Raw genomic sequence first — 8,531 nt, forward strand, 5'->3', positions numbered from 1 at the left:
ACCTGTTCTGGGGCCTTCCAGAAGGGTTGGCTCCTACGTGGCGCCTGGGGTGGCTCCCAGGATGTCAGGGAGAGCTGAGGAGGGAGCAGGCACCCTGGCAGGACCCCTCCCGCCCCCCGCTGGGAACAGGCTGGACCACAGTGCGGCCCCTTGGTGAGCAGGATGGACGGCAGTGGGGACTCTGGCAGCACAGGTCAGTGACCCCCACGATGCTTGGTGAGAAGGACCCTGCCCATGGAGCAGGGTGGTCGGTCAACGACCTGGCCTGGGTGCAGGAAGGGGTGGGCACTCCCAGCAAGCATGGATGTGCAGAGAGCAGCAGCCCCAGGAGGTTCCTGCAGCGAGGGCCAGGTGCTTCCTAGCCTAGCCCTCACCTGGTGCTCCGTCTCTGCAGCATGGAGCCAGAGTAACATGCTGGCTGGCCGGAGCCTCGCTCCAGTCCCCAGCTGACTTCAGCTGCTGTGCTGGGCGGAGCTTCTGGAAGTTTCCCCGGCCCAGGGTTCCTGCCAGAGCTGGGCCCCAGGGGCTGCAGGTGGAGGGGCCACACTCACCGCTGCCCCCCGAGACAAGCTAGCCAAGGCTGCAGTGTCTGGTGGGGCCGTGGTGACTGACAGCGCCCTATGGGAGTCGTCATTTAGGTGCAGCTCTCCGGGGAAGAGCAGGTGGCCCTGAGCCAAAGGGCTGCCAGAATCCTTGGTGTGCCGCCCGCTGTCGAGGGGCAGCCGCAGGTGGCAGGTCTGTGCTTCCAGAGGCTCTGCAGTGCAGCTGGTTAGAAAGTGTGACTGCCAAACATGGAGACTTACAAAAACAGGTGGTTTGGGGTGAGCAGTCATTTTTGGGAATGGATCTTGTGCTTTAGTTGTCATAAGCTTCAGGTGGTTGTTGTGTACTTAATAATAAATTCATCAGACACTGAAGGACGGGCTGTATGCAGGCAGGGCTGACTGCTGTGGGGGTGGTGGAGGGAGCGGGAGCCGGTCACTGAGTGGACCACGATCCAGAGGGTCAGGATGGGCCCAGGGGCGCTGACCACAGCCTCACCGCCTGTGGGCTGCAGTCACATTGACTCACAGGGATGCCCAGGGTCTGCAGGCCCACGGAGACCCCTTCCCCTCCCGAAGGGGCTCAGGTGGGCTCTGCACCCGTGCTGAGTGGCAGCCACAGCCAACCCTGGCCCACCCAGCCCTGCTTCCCCCCTAAAGCAGGGCCCCAGCCGGTCAGTTTGTGACTGCCGCCATACTACTACCTCCTGGGACCACCCCCCACAGTGTCCTTTATCCCTCCAATGCCCCCTTCCTTCCCCACCACCGCATAGAACTCACAACCCACCATCCAGGTCAAGACAGCCCGTGGCCTGCCCAGCGCTGTCCCAGGCCAGCCCCCAGCGTCTGTCTCTCTGGCTCACCTCCTCCCAGCAGGTCTTCAAGGGAGGCTCGTCCTTGGGGTCAGCGGGCAGTTTGGAAACAGAAGGGTCCCACAGGCAAGCTGCGGTCACCCAAGGGTGCAGCTTCCACACGTCCCGAGCCTCAGCCACCCCTCACAGCCTGAAATGAGGCTTTGCTGACCAAGGACGGTGGACGAAGGTGGCGAGGCCCAACGTCTTGGGAGACATAACCCACATGCCGGTTAGAACATAGCTGTCCCTGCTCCCCCAGCCGCACAGAGGCTTCAGGGTCCTGGCCGGTCACCCACGTCCCACTCTCTCTCGGGGGCTTCTCCCAGGCTCCAGGGTGGCAGGAGGTGGACTCGTCCTCTGATTGCAGGCTCCTGCCCAGGCCCTCAGGCTCTGCTGGGACACACGGGCCTCTGACCCAGGGAGATGCCCCCCCCTCCAAAAGGAGGGCCCGAGGGACGGGGTTTGGGGGTGGTCTTGGAGAGCTCTGTTTGGGAGAGAAGTGAGAAGGAACGTGATTATCTTGCAAAGCTGGGGAGCAGACTCCTTGTTCGCAAAATGCCCAACAGGGAGAGGAGCCAACCTGACCGCCGCTGACCTCCATTCACCTCTGCCGAATGAGACAGAAATGAGCATCAGGGTGGAGGGAGTGGAGAGAAGGAGGAGGGAGGGAGACAGAGACAGAAGGGTGGAGGGGCCGGACAAGAGGCTGGTGCTCAGCACTGGAGAGAGGGACACACAGTCATGAACCTGCCTAGCATACCGTGGCTGTCTCAGTGGTCAGGATCCCTTGGTGAGCTGGTGGCCTCTGGCCTGGAAGGTGGGTGGGATGGACCCTGCCTTCCCCACCACCTCGGCTGCAAGTGATGGTGTCACTATGGAAGCAGGGCTGAGACCAAAGGCCGACACACACGTGCACACACATGCACACAAGCCCACATGTGCAGAAGGCACACATGCACACAGCCACACAGACAGGTGCACACACATGAGTGCCGTAAGCACCCCAACAAGCACCTTCCAGGAAAGATCCCCACAAGGGCACCCAGGGTCCCGCCTCCCACAGGGTCAGGCCAGGGATAGCGTCCTCCACGGAGAGGGGCCCAGGACCTGGCTCCCGCCCTGGAGGTGGTCCCTGCGGGGTGGAGCGGACCCCACAGTCTTTCTGCGCTGCTTCGAACATTCGTCCATCCTTGTAAAGAGGAAAACAGCTTTCGCTTTCTGAGTTGCTGCCCTGGCATGTATGACAACCCTGCTCACGCCCAGAGTCTGGATATTTAGATAAGCACTTGGGTTTGGAAGGCCTGCCGCAACTTCCTGCTCTGCTTTTCCCCGGGGCAACTTTTAAAATAGTCACTCAGAGTTAGGTCCCAAAAAGTTAGTGACCTCTGGCTGAGCCACCTTGTAAGTAACAGGTGCCTGCCACCCTGCTGTCCGTCTCCTGCTGGCTCGTGACCCGGGACAGAGGATGGCCCTTTTCCCAGCTCACTGTGGTCCCTGACCTGGGATCTCTGAGTAGATCCTGGCACTCTGCTTCCACTGTGTGGGTGTATTGAAACCGCACCTGCATTCAAAATAACTCCTGGGTTTTCGCTTCCCCAGACTGGGAGCTCGGATGCTGAGGGAGCCGCCTGCTGCCCGTGACCCCGTGTGAGTGGCATGTGCCCTCATTCAGCAGGTCACAATCTGCGTGTTCTTAATTCAGTACACAGCTCCGGCTTCCCGGCATGTGCTTCACCAGCGAAGAGCGTTCTGGCTTCCTTGGTGCCTGGAAGTCTTCAGCAAGTAGATCTGAAGAGTCCAGACAGCCGCTCAGGGAGGGGGCTTCTGGATCCGAGCACTTCCGAGGCCAAGCCCCGAGGGAGGCCCACAGTCTGCAGTTCTGCACGAGCGTCTTAAGACAGGAGAACACCAGGAATTCAGGACTTCGGGGAATGGGCCTAGTCCTTCCACCAGGATGAATGGACACTCCAGTGCTCTTAGCTCCACCCCAGGGGTAGGGAGCCCTCGGCCAGCATCGGGTGACGCTGTCTCAGGGCAGGAGCAAGCACGGGGAGCCGTGTAAGCACAGGTGGGTGCCCAGGGCTGCAGGAGCAGAGAGCTGCCTGCTCTGTGCCTCCCCCACCCCACCGTGGCTGTCGTGACCTCAGGGACAGAGTCATTCCCCCTGGACTTCGGCCAGCGGGCTTTAGCAGAGAGCGGGGTGGAGGTGTGAAATGTGCAGTGAGGCGGACTGGCCCCTCCCTCCCGCCTCTCGCTCTGAGAACGTGGCCTGCTGGCTGAGAGTCCAAGGAGGACCAGAGCCGTTAGAGAGGAGTCAGACCCCCTGCAGCCCGGAGCCCGGGGACAGGCCAATCCCCAGGCGGCCGCAGACCCTTGAGGGGGAAGAATGTTTTCCACTGGCGGCTGCTGAGCTTGGGTCCTTTGTTACACAGCCTTGTGGTGATAATGGCTGGCCGAGAGGAGGCAAAGGAGTCGAGACCAACGGGCTGCTAGAAGTTTCGAGGATTAAAACAATTGTACATACGCACAGTGTCCCCAGATGCAGCAAGAATGCAGTGAAATACTCTCCACTGCATGTTCTAACATCTTCACTCTTGGGTAGCTATTTCTTTAATTATATAAGCTATCAGCCTTATAATTCTTTTAATTAATTTTTTATTTTGAGACAGTTATAGATCCACACGCAGTTGTTAGAAATAACACAGAGAGCTCACGTGCCCTTCCCCAGTTTCCACCAATGGTGACATATCGCAAAGTTATACAGCAAGCTCACAGCCAGGACATCATCAGCTTTATAATGTAAAGGGGAAAAAACCTGCTAAGAAGGAGATGAGCCAGCGGAGTCCTCGCTGAACCTGAAGAGAGGGCTGTAGTTTGTCCCTGTGTGCAGCCTTGGGGCTTGGGGACACCTGTCCCACTCTGCAGCAGGTGGGGTGGCTGAGAGAATCCACTCAAGTTGGTGGATTGGGCAACCCTCCCCCACGCGGTCCCCTGGGTCTCCCGACATTGATCTGCCACTCCCTCTGGGACATCCCCGGGCACTGGACCAGCCTCCCCAACAGCAGTTCAGGCCCTGAGGCCGAGAAGCGTGCCCTGGCTCTAACCACGGTGAGCAGGTGCTGTCCGGGGCTGATGCACGGTCAGGCTTGTCTTCTTGGGCCCTGGGTCCTCAGATCCGTCATGCCTGTTCCCCAGGGAAGCCGCAGGTGCCCACCACGGCTGCCTCGTGAAGCGGCCTGGGTGGCTGCTGGCTGGGACAGCGGTCAGGAACACCAGTGGACTGCCTTTGTGTAGAAAAGCAAAATCCGCCAGGGCCGCGCCTGCAGCAAGGTGGTGAGGAAGTGTGCGCATGGAGAGGCTGAGAGGTGATCTCGGCCGGTGCAGCGAGAGAGTGTGCGCGACACAGAGTGACACAGAGAAACCAGAACTTGGGGCCAGAGTGAACTGCTCGGAGGGAGCACAGCACATCCACAGGACTCTCAGAGCAGAGTCCCACGACGCTGCACAGAGCTGTGGAAATGGCCGCAGGTGTGCCAGGACGTCGCCTCTCGTGGAAACTCGGCAGAGCACAGGAAATGTGTAATAAGGATATAACAGCCTGGCGATACAACTGTTGGCGATTTTGATTTTATTTTTTATATAAAATGCAGTATGCATGGAGAGAATACACATTTTCCCCCAAACTCTGATGAGAAAGTTTAAAAGATGGCCCTAAACCACACTGCAAATCAAAGCTCAAAACAATTTCAAAAAATGAAAAACCACTTAGGCCATGCTCTCAGATCTTAACTCTAAAAACTAAATATTAATGAAGCAAAAAGTTGCAATAAAACGGCCTGGTTGAGGATCCTCAATCATGCTGCCGGGTGGGCTGTGGGTCCGAGGCAGCCCAGGCCCACGTCGTGTCTGCTTGTGGGTGGTGGCAGTGAGTGCTGGCCACAGACGCCAAGGGGACCTGGCCAAGGGCCTCGGAGGAGAACTCACACTTAACTGAGTTGTTTGTTGTTTCCTGGTTTGATTATTCAAATTAAAGAAACATAGCAGTTAACTCAGAAACTGGAACAGAAAGGGAACAACGTGACAAACGAAAGAATGAAGTAATGAGGAGAAAAGTGGAAACTCATCAATTGGAAAGCAAATAAAACTTGATGTTTTTAATCCAAAAGACAGTTCCTCAAAACCATGAGACAACACGGCACAGAGCTTGCAGTGAAATGGCATGTCCGCGGTCAGTGCCGAGGAAGGCGCTCGCCGCCTGGGGTCCGTGAAGGTGGGAAGACTGGAGCCCCACCTGCACATGGGAGCAGAGGAGATTGCCGGAGGTCCAAGAAGATGGGGACCCCAAAGGCACCCGGGAAATGGAGAAAGCTGCTCAGAACGCAGGTGCAGGGGACACTGCCAGAAAAGCCCCAGGTGGGGCCAGACTGCGCGGCCCTGGGGCTTTGAGCTCCACCCTGGGCAGGAGCTCAGTGCGCAGAGAGGTCAGCGCTGGCCAGGGCTGCCTCCTGGTCTAACATAGTTCCGCTGAAATCTCAGGAGGATCTTTCTATTTACGAACCTTGGCAAGTAAATTTTAAAGTTCATTTTTAGGACTAAATAAGACAAAAAAGTCAAAGAAATTCCAACGAGAGCACACCCTTCATATCTCGAAATGTCACTTTTTTTTACGTGGCAGTAGTGTCCACAGTGGGGTCTGGCACGTGGGAAGAGGACGGGCAAGGACCACTGGCCACCACTGGGGAGGGGGCCAGAGAGCCAAGTCCCACGTGGCCTGTAGTACACAGAGGTCTCAGGGAGGCGGTAGGGACCCTTCCCCCAGGGAGGAAGCCCCAAACCATGGAGTGACTCAGACCAGGAGGAGGCACTGCCCTGGGCCAGGTGGGCAGGAGGGACGCTGACCGAATGTGAGGGACTCGGGACTGGGGCGGATGGTGAGGTGAGGACAGGAGGATCCCTGGCAGGCACTGCTCAGTGTTCTGCACTGACGACCTGGGGCCATTCCTGGTACATCTGAGGGCATCAATCTGGGGTTTGGGGAGAGACAGACCCTGCAGGGCAGGAGGGCAGCCCCTGGGGCTAAGAAGGGGCAGAGGGAGGGGGTCTCTGTGGGAGAAGACGTGTAAAATCACATGCAGACTTGTGTGGCCGAGAGTGTGCCCCGGCCAAGAACACAGCTGACCTCTCCCCACCAAGCCCACCACCACAAGCCGGGACTGCCTCTCAGGGGAGGAAGGAGGGAGGTGGGGGAGGCCTCCCTGCTCTCTGCCTGCCCAGTGGCCTTTCACCCACTTCCAGCAGCGCAGGGTTTTAAAAATCAATTTTATCAAGGTGCAATTCATATGCAATGAATTTCACCCGCTGGAAGTTTGCCGTTCAATACGTTCTGACCACACACCCATCACCTCTGCTCACATCCAGACACAGAACGTTTCCACCCACCCGGAGAGCCCCCAGCCCTCCAGCTGTTCTCTGCACGCCAGCGTCAGGAGAGCACTGACATGCTCCCGGGGACAGCATTTTGCAGGTAGAGAGATTCAGGCAGGATGGACTCTGTACTGAGCAGCATTTCTGGGACTCACTCAGCGGCTCTTTCCTTGTTCTTCTGAGTGTCTCCATCGTATGGAAGGACACCGTGTGTTTATCCTTCACTCCTTGATGGACATTTGGGTCACTGCCAGTTTTTGCGATTATAAATAAAAATGCTGCATACGTCTGTGCACAAGTTTTGTGTGAGGGTAAGTTTTCACTTCTCCTGAATGGATGCCCAAGAGTGGCCGGTGGGTCTTACTGTAGGTGCGTGTTTAGCTCTGCAAGAAACTGCCGACTGTCTTCCGAGGTTGCACCACCACGTGCCTGCATGCTTCCCAACGGTCAGTACTGTCAGCTTGTAAACCTTAGTCTTTCTCGTGGGAGTGAAACAGTATCTCGTTCCTTGATGACAAATGATCGTGAGCCCGACCACATTCTCATGTGCTCCTTAGTCATTTGTGTGTCTTTGTTATTACGTGTCCGTTCAAATCTTTTGCTTGTTTAAACAATTGGGTTGTCTTCTTTTTAGTGAGTTGTAAAAATTATTTATGTATTCTGGATGCAAGTTTTGTGTAGATGCCTGGAGTACGAATACTTTCTCCTAGGTGTGGCTTGTCTTTTTGTTGGCTTAAAGCTATCCTTTGAAGAGCAGAAGATTTGATTTCGATGATATCCAGTCCGTCCATTTTTCCTTTCATGACTCTTGCTTCCTGCATCCTGAGAGGTATTTGCCCAACTCAAGGTTGGGAAGATTTTCTCCTATGTTTTCATCCATCACAGTGCTGTCCAATAGACTTTTCTTTGATGATGGAAATGTTTTAAATCTCTGTTATTCAATGTGGTAGCCACCAGCTGCATGTGAGCCCTAGAAATGTGACTAGGAATTGAATTTTTAACTTAACTTTAATTAATTTAAATTTAAATATCGTGTGTAGCTAAAGGCTGTGTCAACCTACAAAAACAGAAACCAGTTTAAGAGGCAAAGCGTTTATTCAGAATCAAAGAATTGCAATTCAGGGAACACAGATCCAGGTAGAAACCCAAATAGTGTCCTGATTGCAATAGAGGGGCTCAGGGTTTTTATGGAAAAAGAGGAGGAAGATGAGGTTAGTTGTCTTAAGGAAGTATACGTTGGTGCTAGATGAGGTCAGGCTGGGTTTGCATTTCATAGATTGGCTTGAGATTCGTCATCAGGCAAAAGGCTAGACTTCATTGATTGGTTATTGATCCGGTCATCAGCAAAGTCTAGTTTCATCAGTCCTTACAAACAGGATATTCTTGTCCTTACTGACTTTTTGGAATGTTGGCAGTTTGGTCCAGTTTGGGAGATAAAGAGAATGAGACCTGCAAGTTAATTCCTCTTGATACCGGCTCAACACAAGGTTGACATAAGGGAAGCCATATTGTAGAAAAGAAACCATATTGTAGCTTTGTTTTGTGTGTATGTCACTTTTCATAAAAAGGAAAAACCATAGAGCAAGATGCAAGCACTCTGTGAGCCTGTTGTCTTGGCGGCTGCAGTGGGCTTTGCTGCAGGGCTGGCCTATGGAGTGTGCACATAAGGGGGAAGCTGTCACTAAGGGCTCTTGGAAGCCAAAAGGGCCGC

The sequence above is a fragment of the Equus caballus genome, chromosome 26 (assembly GCF_041296265.1).
Source record: "Equus caballus isolate H_3958 breed thoroughbred chromosome 26, TB-T2T, whole genome shotgun sequence".
Taxonomy (NCBI): Eukaryota; Metazoa; Chordata; class Mammalia; order Perissodactyla; family Equidae; genus Equus; species Equus caballus.